This window comes from Sitodiplosis mosellana, unplaced genomic scaffold (genome assembly GCF_009176505.1).
Source record: "Sitodiplosis mosellana isolate CC-2019 unplaced genomic scaffold, AAFC_SMos_1.0 Smas_scaffold_6226, whole genome shotgun sequence".
Lineage (NCBI taxonomy): Eukaryota > Metazoa > Arthropoda > Insecta > Diptera > Cecidomyiidae > Sitodiplosis > Sitodiplosis mosellana.
Window position 1 is genome coordinate 12,581,587 of NW_022601467.1, and position 17,491 is coordinate 12,599,077.

Sequence of the window (17,491 nt, forward strand, 5' to 3'; positions counted from 1 at the left end):
TTCGATACGGTATTATGTAAAGTCAATGATAATGCTTCTTATCTCGCGAAACAAATGACAAAAGTAGAAGCATAAATCATCGTGGAATTTGCGCAAAATATTTGTGCCTTTTTGTCGTATGAACCCACATTCTACTCCTGCTGCCGCTGCTACTGTTGCCGTTGTTGTCGTCGCCGCCGTCGATGACCAGAGTTGAGAGCGTGCTCACGCGTTATACCCACCGCTCAACGCGAGTTGTCGTCTCTCTGTTTTTCTTGTTTTAATTTGCTTTGTTTTCGACTGATGATCCACAGAAGCTGGGTATTGTTGTCCATACCCATGAAAAAGTGAACCAAATACGAAACATCGCAACGCATCGATAGCTTATGAAAATGATAGCATTTACGTTGCATGTGGATGAAAATCACGACAAATGCTACTACGCTTTCTCTCTCGTTTGTGCTATAAACCATGACCATATAAACAATTTAATGGTGATTTAAGCCAAATTTAATAATGAAAATATGTGATTGTTCTTTTTCCTCTTTATCTTTTCATTTCTTTTTCCATCGTTATTGTTGTTGCTTTGTCTTTTTCCACTACCATCCATTCATTGTCGATGCTTAATTTGTCTATTTGAGTGTGGTTGCTATACGCTATCCACACAAATCAACCGTTCCATACTCATACCCGCCGGAATTGAATTGAATTGAATTGAATTGAAGAGCATAAATAGACGGAAACCAAGCAGAGAGAGAGGAAAATGTGAACGGGTTTTCTATCTTTGTACGTCCCTTACTGAATCAAATGGGAAATCAATATTTGATTCGATTTTATATAGTTCGGGCATAGGAGAAGGAAAAAAGACAAACAAATTCAATCACATTCACTTACAATGCTGTGAGATGCCGTTCTTTCGTACATATTTGCGAAGCGACGCTAGCACAGATATATATATATATATATATATATATAGTGTCTCCTGTTGTGAATTGATCATCTTTTTAAGCCCATCGTTGCCGCTTTTTTGATTGTTTGTGGCCATTGTGTAAGAAAATATGTGCTTTTGCTCAGTCTCTTTGTCTATGACCAATTCTTTTTTGAGCTCCATCACTTTTATGTTTCTATTTTGGTCGTCGCACGTTTCGTGCACTCTATCGTATCTCATTCATTTAGATCCGTTCTAATATTCATCATTTTTTCGTTGTCCATAACGAACCCAAACTATTCTATGACATTCGATATTTGCTCGTTTTTTCTGTCTCATCGGCTAGAAATAATCATACTTCCTAATGTTCGATGCAACTACATTTATTGTTTCTTCATTTCGGTTCACTCACACACACACACACACACACACACACACACACACACACACACATAAAGAAAAACCAACGAGATAGATTGTGCGAGAGTGCTGTGCGCAACTGCTGTCAACGACGAGTTCAGACGGACGAAGCGAATGATGTTCTATTTGAACACTTGCTTATGAACGATGTGAAAAATACACAATTCATAAAGATCATGCCCGCATGTTATACCCAGGGCCATCCATATACTTTCATCGCTTGATTGTGAAAGTGAAATGCTTTTATCTTTCATCACCTTAATTTTGCTCCAAAGAAAACAAAGTTTATACGGCAACTGTACTCTCATTGTCCAGAACCGGTATTGGAAAATTGAATTCCAGCTTTAAATTGGCTTTCCGCTTGAGTCAGCTAGGAGCTCACTGTAGTGAGAGCACACATTCCACTCAACGGCGTCGCTCGTTATTCCATAATAATTTTCAGCTTGGGAATCTTACGATTTAATAAATATGGAGGCAACGAGCGCACACTGGCTGCAGAGTGAATAGCAGTACTCGGGCAGAAAATTAATTATAATCGAAGTGATTTTTGTATTAAATATGTGCGTCATTCGGTGCCATTCAACAACATTTTTACATTATTTTCTTCCGTACATTGGACATGGAGTATAATAATTCAATTTTCGAGTGTCACATGAAGTAAAATCCATTGCCTGATGTTGAGATTGAATTTTTTTCGCCTACTTGATTCCTTGCATGGGGCCGAACACTTCGGTTCACTATGAACGCGCTTACGAGCTTATAATAGGATAAATACTAACGCAATATGTGCGGATCCATGAATGATTGCACTCATTGCATTTTGTACATAGATCCACACAAACACACTTAAGCCATGAAAAGATTGCAGAGCATTTGAACACACTCGCAAGCCGGAATATTGTTGCTATTTTCTGTTGTGATACTTTTGCTGCTGATTTCGTCGATTTCCTCTGTCTGGTTACTCGTTTTATGTAGTTTTGGTACAATTTTCAATCGATAGAACGCACACATACACATTCTGGTGCACATGTGATGCATAAAGTCCATGCATATGGAACAAATAATGTCACTTATTTATGTCTGCTTCAATTTGATCTCATGCATTCTATTCTCCGAAAACAGATGTACCGAGTGAAAATCTCACTCAAGTTATTGGAGCGAAAGTGAACAAGGAGAAGAAAACGAAGAAGACAAAGAACTAGAGTTCAGTAGACGTAGAATAGTCAGTAGAATAATGGAAATGTAATTTCTTGAATGAACGAAGAAAAAAAAATGGGTCTACTGAGAGCATCCAATCAAAGCGAACTGGGTAACAAAGTCTTATTTCTGACGTGATTTATGCACATTATCCACATTTAATACGGCTAATTACACTTGGTGAACGAGAAATTCGAAATGAGTGAAGTTGGAAATGTCAGTCAACACTTAAATGAAACACGATTTAAACGATTTCCTATAAATGTAAAACCAAAACGAATCCTCCGTTGAGGGACCTCATTTAACATGTTGAAATTCTCTCGAGTGCACGAATGTTTTTCTCTCTCGCTTACATCACTCGAATTGAAAGAATGTTGATGTATTTTTTTTTCTCTCATCACATTCCTATTTAGTTGCAGCAATTTAGATGGTCGTTTTATATTCGATAGCCGTTTGGTGGGTTCTCGTCATTAGAAGTGTACTTTTAATGTGTCTATCGCGTGAAATGAATTGCTACGTATTGTACGAGCAAAAATATTTCAATCAAGGTACCATTTTGACAGACAATCCGCACAGTTTGCATCATTTGTGCTCGCATTAAGACACTTGCTAGCACATTTGAAGAAGAAAAAAATCAGCGGAGCCATGATTGATCTTGCTGTACACGAATTTGTGAAATTTTTTTGCGTGGGAAGAGTGAGAGAGCGTGAGATGTCTCGGTGCATGCCATCATTACGGTGGAGGTTATTAAGTACAAAATACTCACAAAGAATATTCCTTATTTTGAACTTGATTGAACCTACTATGAAACAATGCGAAAAGTTCCTTGACAAAGCTCTGTGTTTTTCCAAGGAATTCCGAAGTTCCACCTAATGATATAAATTTATGCTGAAGTATTCAGTTTGCCAGTTCACGATGAAAATTCAAATTGACACAACGAAAATTTCACGTTTTTACGTATGCTCTTAAAAGTGTGTTCTCTTGACAGCACCGAAATTGAGATGATGCATAACGGTCGACGTTTTATTGAGTTGTTCAACACGTTGCATTTGGGACTGATAAACAAGCAATGCTTGTCAAGCATGCTTATGCAAACTGTTTCATCGCCTCTGCTGCTGCTGTTGGTGGTGCAGCAAGCAAACCATATTTTCAGACCGATATTAATCGTGAAATTGTGAGTCTCACTTATTCCCAGGCATTTTCCATAGCTTAATAAATTATATAGAGACGGGTGTGTACTATATGTCTGACAACTTTATAACGTATTAACTGCATGCATCAAGATTTATGTTGGGGCAAGTTTCCAGGCTGTATGTTTACCCCCTCTCTCTTTCTCTCTTTCCATGTATTTCTTCATTTTTCTTAATTTTGTTGATAAATTTTATGTTCATTTCGCTTGAATGTGCCATTCATAATCGACCACAAAAGCTATGTTTGTTTTGTAAGAAATTAAAATTAAAATTACTACGATGAATCATATGAAATATCAATTAAGCTAGCGATTAACACTTTGTTGTTGTTGTCTTCACAGGGAATGAACGAAATTGCGACGAGTGCTGCAGAGCGCAATAAAAACAAAGAATGGTAAGCTAAAATTAACTAATCGATAGAGTAAAGATTATTCATTGTCAAATGCAATCACAAATGACTCTGAGTTTCTCTCGCTGGTTTTTTTGGTTCTCAGAGCAAGAAAGTGAAATATCACTCAGTGTTCGGTATGTGTGCGTGTGTGTGTGTGCACACGAATTCATTCTGTCTGTGTGTGATTGTTTTATTTGAATTAAAAATTACAAAATTCAAATATGACAAGCAAATTCACTGTCAAAGCTATAAATAACGACAGGAATTCGCTTTGTAATTTTTTTTGGCGAAATTTGATCATTTGTCGGTTGATGCTTGCAATTGGCACCAATAAAACCATCATTTATCTTAATTGAAATCAAAACTAGCGTAACAAAAACATATAAACAGGCGCAGTTCACGTCAACAGTACAGAAAAAAAAACGAAAATATACCGAAAAAAAGCGACAGAAGAAAATATGAACGTTGGCTTACAAGATTTCAAGACTAATTAGATAATAACGTGGTGTGTGAGTGTTTATGTTTATCTTTGTGTGCATGTAGCGTACAATATTTATTCTGTTGTGTAGCAAACAGTGTTCGCTCATTAGCATGAGGTTGCCGATCATAATTTATACGTCACATTGGCATTGACTTGCAAATAAGTCGCGCACTTCTTCGCGGATGATGTGTGCGTACTCGTTTGTTCGTCGTCCGTTTAATCACATACCACAATGCAGTGCAAAGCTCGTCAAGCGCTGCGCTGCCATTATTGTGTGTCATAAGTACGCGAGTAATGATGGCTCCTTATGCTCACATCTCTTTCTTTGTTATGTTGCTTCAAATATTATGCATAATCATTTCGCTGATATTTCTCCATTAATTTTTATTACTTACTATTCATACAGAGCTTAACCATTTATATTTTTTTCGACTTTATTGTTATCTGCTCATTTCACTCTGTTGTGTGCGCATATGAAATATTCGTGTAATGTTGATGAGTTCTGATTGTTTATGTGTTGCAAGGACAACAATTTCGATTCGACCCGCAAAATAAAAAGAAAACAGAAGAGAAGATGATCTATTGCTTTTGCTATGTGTGCGCCGCGCCGTGTTCGTTTCATTTTCGGCGGCTTTTGCAGCAAACAAGCAGAAAAACATAAACAGAGAAAAATTTATTTTATCGCTATTTCAAGCTTCCCCCCAGATTTACCAGCAAACGATTTTAACGTACTTTCTAAAAATTTGTATGGTAATGTGTCCATATTATAAGCTCAGTGAAACGACTAAAATGGCCTGTAATGCGATACACGAATTGTGCTTTGCTTTGTTAATTTGTTTGCATTTCTTTTTATGGATGATGGTTGGAGCGTACGTTGTAGTCATCGTTTGACGACGGTGGCAACCAACGTTGAAAGCATTTTACTGAACGTATTCTTTGTTCGTTGGCGTTTCTGTAATTTCACTTTGCAAAACTCAAAGTGCCCGTAATTACATCACTAAATTACGATGACTGTTCGTTCATTTTCACTTTCCATTTTCGACATTCGTCTTACTCACACCTTTAGAACCATGTCTCTCTAGCTCCCTTTCATTTCTTTTTTCTGCCTTTACATATATCTTTTTCCATCCATTCGTTCACTTTCACAGCCGTTTCAAAAGCGGCAAACGTAATAGGAACTCTTTCTATTTGCGTTTTGTTTCTCGTTGTAAGCATCGTTTTAGTCGTCTGTTTCTTTCATCGGTTTTGCCAGCAATTTGTTAGACATGTTTATCAGGACAACATGCCACAAAAAAATTTCCGGAGTTAATTTTTTTTTATTCGCTTTGATGTTAATGTTCGGAATATAGAGGAAAATAATGTAAGAGTAGCTACTGAAATGCAACGAAAAGAGAAAAAGGCAAAGGCAATAAAAAAACCCGTGTAGAAACCACACGGGCCGAGCTGAGTGTTGAAAGCACACCACAACAGATAGGGCATTGGTGCATACACATGCTCGAAAATGCTTGCATTCGGTGCAGAGAGCTTAAGTATTAAAGAAAATCATCAAGAATATACTTTGAGCTCGAGCGAGAGAGTGTGTGGCATACACGAGCATGTTGCATATTTTGCACTCAATCCAGGCCTCCAAACACGGCATGTTCACGTATTATATGGATTGAGCGCGCGTGCATATATTTACTGTATATTCAACGGGAGCATTTATTGCGTGTTAAGAGTTAGTAAATCGTATCTCAGCAAAATTTGATATGTCTGCATATCTGTATGCATGCCACAGTCACATGCAGCCCACTGTAATTGCATCAAAGTAGTTCGTTTTATTGAGTAATTATTTATTGAAATGGACTTTTTCTTATCTCTCGTTTTTGGCTTTGGCTTCTTCTTTCCTTCCCCGCACGCTATCTCCCTCCCACATTCTATCTCGAATACGGATTCCGAACAGTTCGAGCCGAAGCAGGCTAACCTAACATTAGCTCGCATATGGATGGCCAGAAGTTGGCATTATACGTACATTGTACATGCGTCAAGTATATATGAATACCAAGCTGATGTAATCTGTTTTGCTTTTTCAATTTCGGAACATTTTCCAGCAAATAAAAAAAAGCCACACACAACTAGGAAGATATTGGAAGCACGAACATTTCGCATCTAAAATAATTTCTGATGATGATGATGATTCCATGCGAGAAATCCACTTTTTCCGATGCAATTTAATTCACGGTACAGCTGCACGTAAGCAAAATTATCGCAATTTTACTATCAGAGCAAACAAATCAAAGGCAAACATGAGACGTTCCGATTTATGTCATTTGATTCTGCATTGCCGATATTATGTATATGTTTATGTATATATATTATGATCGCAGCACATCACAACAAAAAAAAAGAAAAACCATACACTCGCACACAATAATATATAGGCATAGATATAAAATAACGGAAGATAACGCCAAGCAATGAACTAAAATTAAATTTGCACGTATTTTATTATCGAATGTGAATCAGATGTCGCAAAGCATGCAAAGCGTGCCATTCCATTCGAATCGCAACAACGGAGAACGTAGTCAGCCGTACGATGCACATTTTGCTCCATTGACCATAGAATATTGAATACAGTGTAGAAAAAAAAAAGAAACATGCTAAATAGCCTCGTTTTATGGATATGAATACTGAGCAGCCTATAAAATCGGCATGCAAAATGGTGTGCATGTGTACAAACACGAACGAAGTTTACCTGATGTTTTTATCGTCGTCATCGTTGACATCATCATCGCTGTTTACAATGAAAAATCGATTAACAGGATATTATAATGGAAAAGCAGTTTTGTTCCCGGAAATCGATTTATCGCTCTTTTTCTCTACCTCTCTCGCAACTGCCATTTTTTATTTATCTCTTTCGTTTGTTTGATTTTGTTGTTGCTGGTGGTTTTTTTCTTCTTCTCTCTGCTCCTCTGATAGTGCCCAGATCGCACGCGCCGTTACTATAATTTATATTCAAATTCATTGAATTTGTGCTCTGGCATTTCATTTGTCGGTCATAGTCAAGTCTACTTACTAGCCAGTCAGTCAACCACCAGCTGGGCATTGAACATTAAGGCACTGAGTTATAAGCACAATCATTTTAACGATCTCAACTCGAGTTCATCGAGATTGGAATGCAAGCAAGTTTGCTATTTTTTTTCCCGCTAATGGCCTAAACGGAATTGGATTCCGAATGCCTTTGAGATAAGGGGCATTTTATGCTTGAAAAATTATCTTTTACCGGACATGCGTTCGTATGGAGTCACCGGAGAATCGTCTCTCCGAAATTACGTTCAACGAGAATATTCAAATTCTTGTTGGAAATGCGAGCCAATCTGCAGTCAGTCGAAAGAGAAAGAGAGAGACAGAGAGAAAGAGGGAGAGTGATAAAAAATATCATTCACTTTTCGAGGATGGAAAAAATGTTATCGTCGGCGGTGAATATTCAACGCAATGAACAAACGGAATGAAAATTGAAATTGCGAAAAGAATTAGCGGGCGACACAGGGTTAATATAACCGTGTTTATGGTTTTTAATTAATTAATATTTTCAGAACATTCTCATTACGTCGAAATGAGAGCGATTTATGGGCAACGGAACGGGAAATCACATCGTCAAGATTGTTGTCGAGGAATTTAAGGATGTTTTTTTAAAAAGAATGGCAGTTTTCTGTTCCTCACACTCTCACTGATAACAAACCGGGTTTTTTTGTGCTTTTTTTTAGGTGAGAATCATTAAACATTTCGCATTTTACGGTGTACATTTTTTTCCGTATACTTAAAATTATGAAGCGCTCGCTCAACAGCAAAATAAATAGAAGAATCTCCTTGTGACGAATTATGTGTCTTATTTCAAAAGACTATTTTTTGCGCTCACAAGCTCTTGCCAGCTTTCATTTGAAAACGTTGCCTTTCCCTCTATCTTTTCCATTTTGTTATTGTCGTATTGTTATCCGTGTGTAATCCATTGCTTCGAGGATTGAATCTCTGCTTTGTGTGTGTGTATGAGAGAGATGAAGAGAAAAAGAAGAGAACGTTCTCCTTTTGGTTGTTGTTTTTGCCCTTTTTGCGCTTTGTTAATTAATCATTATGAGATAACTGAGACAAAGACAAAAACGTCGATAAAAAGATGAAAATTGGAAAGACGGAATGGATTGTGAGGGAAACGCAAATAATGACCAGAGATTAAAATGAAGGCGAATGAAACTGGTTTAGTGCTGTGTGTGTGTGTGTATCCGGGCGCATACATTTTTACGATGACGATATTTATCGGACGCGCGCGCTGTTGCTGCTGTTTAACATCCATGCGTCACATGTGTGTGACGCACACGCACACACAGTATCTCAGTATCTTTCATCGCAGTCTAACAAAAACGTGAACAATTCGTAAGCAGGGCTTGATGAATGGAAGCCAAAAGCAAAATCAACAGAAAATTCGTTTCAGACTTCTGATTATAAATTTATAAATTACAAATGATGTTCAACTTTCGTCATTTGTCTCTCAATAGCTAATGGAACAAAAACCGACACACAATTTATTGTTGATGCGCTCAGTTTGCACATGGTTTTCTTGTTTGGATTGAGTGGGTCTTTGGGTTTCATCTACAACAAAACCAAAAAGCATTCGGCCACTCGGACTGCAAGCATCATTTCTATCTTAATGACAACGATTGTGCAACAATGTTGAAGATGACACTAACGAAATCAAGTATCTTCTTCAAAATATTTTATTACGGTTATTATTTGGTCAATGGTACAATGGACAGCGCTTGCAGCGGTTCGCATTCCTTATCGCATAAGTGAGTAAAAAGGCGATAACGATAAAAGCTTCTGCTCCGAGAATAACATACAAGTAAAAAAGACAGAATGCGTAAATAAGCAAATGGGCGAACGAAAGCACATCGTGAAGCGAAGCGAACGAACCGAACCGAAGTACACAACAACAACAACAACAACAACAACAACAACAACAACAACAACAACAACAACAATAATAAAAAGAGCGAGAGCATGGGAAAGATAGAATGAGACACTTTGTCAATGGGGAAAAATGCATGATGGCGTGTTTACGTTGATATTTGTCCCAGGCAAGATAACACCAGCTACAAGGCATTAATGGCACCGAATGACAAAAGCAATGGCACTGGCAAAAGAAACAACAAGTCCGCAACAGAAGATGATGAAAAAAGAAACACAAATAGAAAACATTCCAAATGCACGATCGTTAGCTTTCAGTATTGCCATTGTATAGTGTAGATGGAATTAATAAGAAAAACTATGGTGAAAAAAACCGTTCTACTAAATGAAAATGGCAAAGCAGATAGAAGGACAACGGTATGCACATTGAGCACACATACTAATGATCTTTTCCTCGCAATGAAAGCTCCATCAATAAAAACTAAAACAACAACAACAATACTCAAATAAAGGGAAGTACAGTCGAAAATGAAACGGGACATTGGTTGTTCAGAAGAAGCATGAAAGCAAAGTCGATTTTGAAGAATTCATAAAAATGTCCAACTTATGCCAAGTGACTGATTGTTAGCCACCATTCGATTGTGTGCTGCTCTCGAGCGCACAATATAATGAAAGTCAACAGCACAAAACACGCTTAATTCCGTTGGCATTGCGAATTTCATGGCAATAAATATTCGTGGTCGGTGAACTGATGATCTTATGCGGTTGTTTGCAGTGTATGTGCGACTGTGCGTGTGCCTGTTGTGCGTGTGATTCCAAGTTGGTCGCCTCTCGCCACCCGAAAATGAGCATGAAAATGGATATATCTGTACTGTGTGGATTTGAGTCTGTATATGCTCACTGTACTTTGTTACACATAAATTTCTGGGGGTACAAGCATTCGACTCTTGTAAACATTATAAATGTGTCATGTGCGAACATACGAACATGGGCAATTTGTTCTTTGCTGCATGCAATACAACGTATATTACGATACCGTGCTACACACATACAGAGCCAACACACAACGCCATCAACACCAAAGTATGTCTAAGTTGCGTCTTGAACTCCTCGCAACCAATATTAATAATTCGTAATATTAGTGTTGTGTGTGCGTTTGTTATGGTCTGGCATGGGATAAGGGAAAAACTAGCAGCATATATTATCAAAACATGTGGATGGAATGTATGAGTGGGAGAGCGAGAGAGAGAGCGGAAGAGGTAGAGATTTGTGAGCCAAAACAAATGTAATCGCGATGATGCTCAAATTGCTGTGCCGCACTTAGAAAAAGAGAAAAAGAAAAGAAGTCGATAAGCCGAAAGCATTTGTTTCCTCAAGCATACACATATTTCAGATGGAGATTCTTGAAATCCGTCAACACACACACGCACACACACACACACACACGCCTTTATCGACAAAGTTCCAAAAACACTCTCCGACATTGCCATTCACTCTTAGTCGATTTCCTCATTTAAGACGAAAATTATTGTTGGCAACGAAAATTCAAAACCACCACCAAAATACATTGTGCAACTTCAATCGAAAATGTTGCAACGTTTCATTAATATCGATTTCACTGTTTTCTTTTCTCTCAAATTCAATAAATGTGATGTCTTGCTTGGATTCAAAACTGCATTCGCATCTTAAACACAGAAAAAATATTATTTTTCCAAGAATAAACAAAAACCAGTATAGCGCTCATTCGAAGAGCCGGCTGTCGAGCTTATGTTCCGGGAAACAATGTAAACATTTCAAAGACGTTCCATTCGAATCACTGAGAGGCGTCGGAATGAAAATTGCCTTGAGGCGCGTTCAGCGCCAAGACAAACTCTGTTCGGAGTTGCCTTCGACACCAATTATTGATAAATTTCCGAATTTCAATGGAGCTCGCGTGAAAAATAGTCATAAAAGCAACATCAATGGTGTGGCCTATGATTATTTACTTCAAATTATATGGCTCTTGTTCAGCTCGAAGAAGCGGAACAAAGACGGCTTGTGAAATGCAAAACAAAACAAAAACAACAAATACCAGAGAGAGAGACAGAGCGAGAGAAAACACAAAACGCCGAAGCAGCGCGAGTTCAGAAAATGAAAAACGACCAATCAAAATAATGAACTACATTAGCCGCTTGATGTTATAGTTTTACAATTCTATTTTAAAAAGCGTTGTGTGATTTTTGCAAATATTGTTGGAATTTCTGTTGTTTGTAACGATCGGTTTCAAATAAAATTGGAATAAGTTAATGTGGTAGGTCGTTTTGGATTGAAGTTTGCCATAGTTTGAAAATTAAACAAACAAAAAACCGCAACAATATTATTCCATTCTTTTTCTTTCTTGTGTTTGATGTGTGTACAAATGCCACAAATCATCTCTCGTATGTCAATACGCCAAAAATAAATCTGCACATTGTATACTAATAATAAGTTGGCTGGTTAGAAATCAACGAAAGGAATTTTTTGTTATAACCCGAGGTTTCTTGACTTTTATTTTCTCCCTCTCCCTCTCTCTCTCTCTCTCTCTCTCTCTCTCTCTCTCTGCCTTCCATTGCTTATGCAAATCCAACTATAATTATATAACGTGCAAATGTAAATATTCTAACTTGATCGAAATTCTAATTTTGTGAAATGCGAATGCAAAAGTCGAACGACGTATACTGACGAACAGAACGAAAAAAAAGATAAATAAAACCAAAAAAAAAACAAAATAAAAACAAAAATTGCCATCGACAATCAAAGTAATTCCAAATGGAAATGGCTTAGACAGAACGTGGTATTCAGTATTCAGTATTCGATAAATTTTTATTGCACATTTTTCATTCCGTTTTTGCTGTCACAAACATGCGATGTGTCATCTCATTGCCAAAATGTCTCTCTCTTTCTCTCTCTCTCTCTCTCTCTCTCTCTCTCTCTCTCTCTCTCTCTCTCCGTTTTTAATACCCGAAATAAAGTCAATGCGGATAATTCATTTCATTTTTGAATATAATTTTTTCCCGCGCCACAAAATTCGTTCGTCTCGAGAACTTCAGCCATAAAAAATCACAACAACCACACAAGTATGCTCAATGCTCATCGGTTGACAGCATCATCTCCGCTGGGTGTAATTCCAAAATTATTTGTGCCGAGTGAGGGAGAATGAAACAACACAAAGCGAGAGAGAAAGAGAGTGGGTGAGAAAGGGAGACATATAACATTCTGGTGAATGGGCTTTTGAATAAATAATCGAATATCTATCGCATTGATTAAATCACAAGTGAGACGTTTCACCGCAATAACACCGACATTCAGACGTCAATTTTGTGCCATTCCAGCCAGTTTAAATGGTTCCATTGGCACATTTCATCGACACAAAAGCGCGACGTTTCCATAACGCTGAAATTAAATAAAAATTGCGAAAATTACCACCGATTTGGTTTCGCTTTTGCATTGGCATAAAAATCGGATTCAATTCGTACCGATACTACAGCAGTTGCTGGAAATTGATTTTAATGCTTGAATAGCGACGATATTCATTCCATTCTACTTTTAGTTTTAACATGATTATTTTGAAAGTGCGATTCACATAATTGGAACACGTAATAACGACGAAACATCGAATCGAATACATCATCGCAACTTTCGCAATTATCCATTTTTAACCTTAGAACAGGTTTCAATTTCTAATAAAGCGAACAAAAACGATCCACTACCAATATTTTATTTGTTTTTCATGAAGAATTGTTTACATGAGGCATGGAAAGGCGTGCCGCTCCATCGTCTCAATAAATTGACCACTTTTTTATGGCCACCACTTTTATAGGTTTGAGTTGAACCACAATTTCCTTAATTATTCAAGAATGAACCAGAATGAGCGAAAGAGGAAGAGAGGGAGAAAGAGAAAGAGTCACGGAGAGCAAGAGAGCAATGAGAAAGTGTGGTCGACCCTTGGCTCTTGCTCATTTCATGCCAGGACTATATTTAGATAGCTGAAAATAGATGGTTCTGTATGAATGTTGGAGCACATTTTCGATGTCATATGTATGATTTGAGACGCGCACACATAATTGATGAAGCCCAAGCTCACCAATCGTGTTCACCAATCAATGCAAACAGATTATAATTGCATTCGATTGAAAATGCGTTATTCCATTTCTATTTTTCATCTTTCCGATATTCCGGTGAGCGCGCAGGAGAGTGAGAGAGAAAATCTATAGCGAATGTTGTTGCTATGTAATGTAATTTTCTTATTGTTGAACGTAAATGATCATCAGAACTAACAACGTACACATTAATGGCATTGCACGTCAGGCATTTAATTTCAAATCCGATGGAGAAAATAAAGGGAAAATAAAACCGAAACGCAAACGTTCGTAATGTTCATGCATGCGATTGGCATTATTTATATGGGATTTTTATTGTTCTACTTGTTCGCTTGCAATGCAATGGGAACCGTTGTACAGTTCTGTTTATGATTGCCGCTTTTCGTGCGGATTTTAATTTTTATTTCGTCGTGAAAATTAAATTTCCATTCGCTTTGGCTCGCGCGCATAATTGTTAGTTTTGATTTTTAATGTTTTGAAGTTTCATTCTTTCTCTTTCTCTCTCCCTCTCTCTCTTTCACTGTATGTGTTTTTAGACTTCAATTTATGTCACATGCATGTTCTAGTGAACGCGCTCGTGCGCATTCATTGCGCTATAGAATTGCTCGTGTGAACAAATTTTCCTTTGCATTTCATCTCAAATTCATGTTTCGTCAATGTGTTTGTGTGTGTATGTTAAAGTGGGAATGAGTGCGAGTGTGAAACTCATTACTTTTTGTTCCATTAATATTGACAGAATAGCACTTCCACATTCAACATGCATTCCGACTTGCTTTCTCACTCCATTTACAAGGAAAATCATTGCCCAGAATCGTGGTTAGTACTTGCAGGTTCGCCCATCTTGTTTGCTCTCAATTCTCGTTCTCTCTCCCGCTCACTCTCGCGTTCTCCCCCCACCCATCCATTCACTCACTCTCTTTGCACAGCCAAATGATATTTGATGTTTACAAACGGATGCCATTCGTTATTCTACAAAATTCAGTTGGCTTGTAAACGATTAACATCGACTAATGCGATTTGAAGATATGTGCTGTTGCTGAGTGTACGTGCTCGTTTATTTCGGCTGAAACGATTCAGTTTTCACCATTACTATTTGCACGGTTTTTGCGATTTTCGTCGCGCGGATGTTTCGCGCATTATACATTTTGGATGGAATGAGTCGATGAGTTCTCTCTTTTTTTGATATTCGTTTTCTCTCTCTCTCTCTCTCTCTCTCTCTCTCTCTGTCGTTCGCTCGCTTGCTCTCGTGATGAAATGTGGTGAAATATTTCAACATTGCACATAGTTGCTAATTTAGTTTATTTTGCTTCCGATATGAAGTTTGCATGCTCGTTAAAAATAATTGTGAGTTTATACAGTGCACAACGAACGAAAGCACACACACACAACATAAATACATCAATCCATTTAGCAACACGTTGTGCAGTCAAAAAACATAGGTACAACGGGCGCGATATTATAGAGAGCAAAAACCTGTGAAGCAACATGAATATTTCCTTAATGTTTTACCTTGCCAAGGAAGTGACAGAGAGCGCAAAAAAAGCGTTGTGGTGTTTTATGTTATGTTCGGTATCTTGACGCTACCAACCTTTAGCCTTTAAATGTACATGCTTTAAGTATGTTATCGGTATTTTTATTTGCTCTCTGATTCCCTCTTGTTGAATTTTGCCAACCAACTCAATGGAATTTATCAGCTTTTTTTGTGCTTGCTTGTAATGTATCAAATGCCAACAATGAGTTGTCGGATTTGTGTATGTGAATGTGAATATATTTTCTGCTTTCCACTTTTTCGGCAGGTAATTCAGTGTGAAGAACGTGTGCTTACCGTTATAAAATCAAACGACAAATTTGTATTTCAGATCCTTATTCGGGCTGCACGAACATTTGCACGACGAGGTGTATTGAGCATGAAGTAAAAATAGTTGACCCAAATGACATGTGAAATATTCCTTTTTGTCTATTTCTCGTTTTCGTCTTTCCAAATGCCGTCGATTTTCTTTTTCCACACGCTATTCCCATTGATTTTGCTCCTTCGTTGGCTTTTCGTTACTTTTTCATTACGATCCGCCGTATATTTGTTCGTTATCACCATCACTATGAGTAATGCAATATCCGTAAAATATTGCTTCGTTCCCAGAGACTACCCAATACACAACACACAGATCGTACCGCCGCATAAATACTCATACTGCTTTTTTCCCTTCGTGGTGCTCACGATGATACCAAAAACAGTTTTTCACTGCTTTCGGTTTTTGGCCCAATGTTTTTGCAACATCAATATGTACCGTAATCAGTAAATGTATCACACTGTAGCCATAAATATTCATGCGAAGACATATGTCTTGTTACTTTTGTCGGCCGATACGAAAGGTATTTTGGTGAGCGAGGTTGCACTCTGACTTCTTTCTATCTAATTTGTTTTTCCTTTTATTTCTCAGTCTATCTCACTCTTTTCGCTTTCTTCGTCTGATGCATGCCAAAGAATCACCGAAGATTTCAGTTGGTACCTTGTAACCTCTGCGAAAGATTTGATGAATGTGAAAATCCATTTGGTTTGTCATTCTGCATCAAAATAAACGTCATGTGCTAAACAGAAAAAAAAGGTCTTTGCCACAAAACTAACTACACACAGCTGATATTATGGACATTAAACGAATCTAGCGCGTTGGCGAAAACTCGATATCTCTCACCCATTCGATAATATGTTTCACCTGGAAGCACACACACAAAATCCAACGTGTTATTCGCAAAAGCGTCTTTACGTTTTTATGTTTATATCGCAACAAACCCAAAGCCAAAACAAAACCAAAACGAACATCAAACCGATTTATTGAGGTGGATTTAGGAGGTTGCGCGCACACTCACGTACACACACTCGATACACGGAAACGTATCTAAAAATGAAGATGTAATGTGATTTCCAGTACACAAACACCGTGCCCACAGACAGCAAAACACATTTTATCTGAATGTCGTACTTCGAGTCGTTTAATCGTAATGATCTGTTCTGCACATTTCCTTTTATTAAGATTCCATCAAGTGTGCAACCGTTGTTTTTGTCTAATCTCCTCTACCCCCCCCCCCCTCTCTCTCTCTCTCTCTCTCCTCTTTTTCCCTCCTTAGCACTACATGAAATGTAAAGCTACTAATCTGCTTTTTTTTCTTAATGCTTTTTGATTGATGAAACAAATTATGGTGAATTTGAATTTTATGCTCATATTTTTTATTTAATTTAAATAGTGGCAGTATATTTCAAAAAAGAAATAAAACCAAGATCATGTAATTCATTTTTGAAATAACTGAGAATCTTTTTTCTGTACTTTGTTGCAAATAAATATATTACTTCGAAGTTACTTTGATGAAATATATGTCATGTAGTGCGCCAAAAAATAGTTTGTTGTGAAACAACAAAATAGAATAAGTAACTAAAAACTCAAGAACGCAGAAAGGAGCGAAGCGACGCTCTGTGGTCTTATTTCTTCTCTCTCGATTTCACTCGAATTGTAGTAATCATTCAAGTTCATGCAAATAAAAGCATTTTGAGGCACCATCGCCTTCGCAAAGCGGCAATCGAACGAATGCAATCTAAATAAGACTTTTCACTCACGAAAATTGAAATATTCAATGATGCGACAGACTCCGTAGCCGATATTCCGGATGAACGACTTCTGCGATGAAATATGCATATGCAAATAGAAGAAAACATTAATCAAAAGAAATGCCATCACACATTTCTCATAGATTGGAAGTACTAAAGTGGATTAGACGCATCAGGGCTTGCTGGATTTTGTAGTGTATGCGCCTCTCTCTCTCTCTCTCTCTCTCTCTCTCTCTCTCTCTCTCTCTCTC

The 17,491-nt window shown here is 37.6% G+C and overlaps 1 protein-coding gene across 15 annotated transcripts in view; it reads left to right on the forward strand.

Annotated features, from left to right (window-relative positions):
* LOC129577783 (5-hydroxytryptamine receptor 1) overlaps nt 1–17,491 on the forward strand; it is a 112,100-nt gene that overhangs the window by 64,290 nt on the left and 30,319 nt on the right. For 14 of the 15 annotated variants that reach the window (XM_055465357.1, XM_055465361.1, XM_055465358.1 and 11 more), the window contains one exon: nt 4,056–4,108. The exons of the other annotated variant lie outside the window; for it this stretch is intronic. The gene's annotated coding sequence lies outside the window, so the exon portion shown is untranslated. The remainder of the gene's footprint in view (nt 1–4,055; nt 4,109–17,491) is intronic. 15 annotated transcript variants of the gene reach the window in all.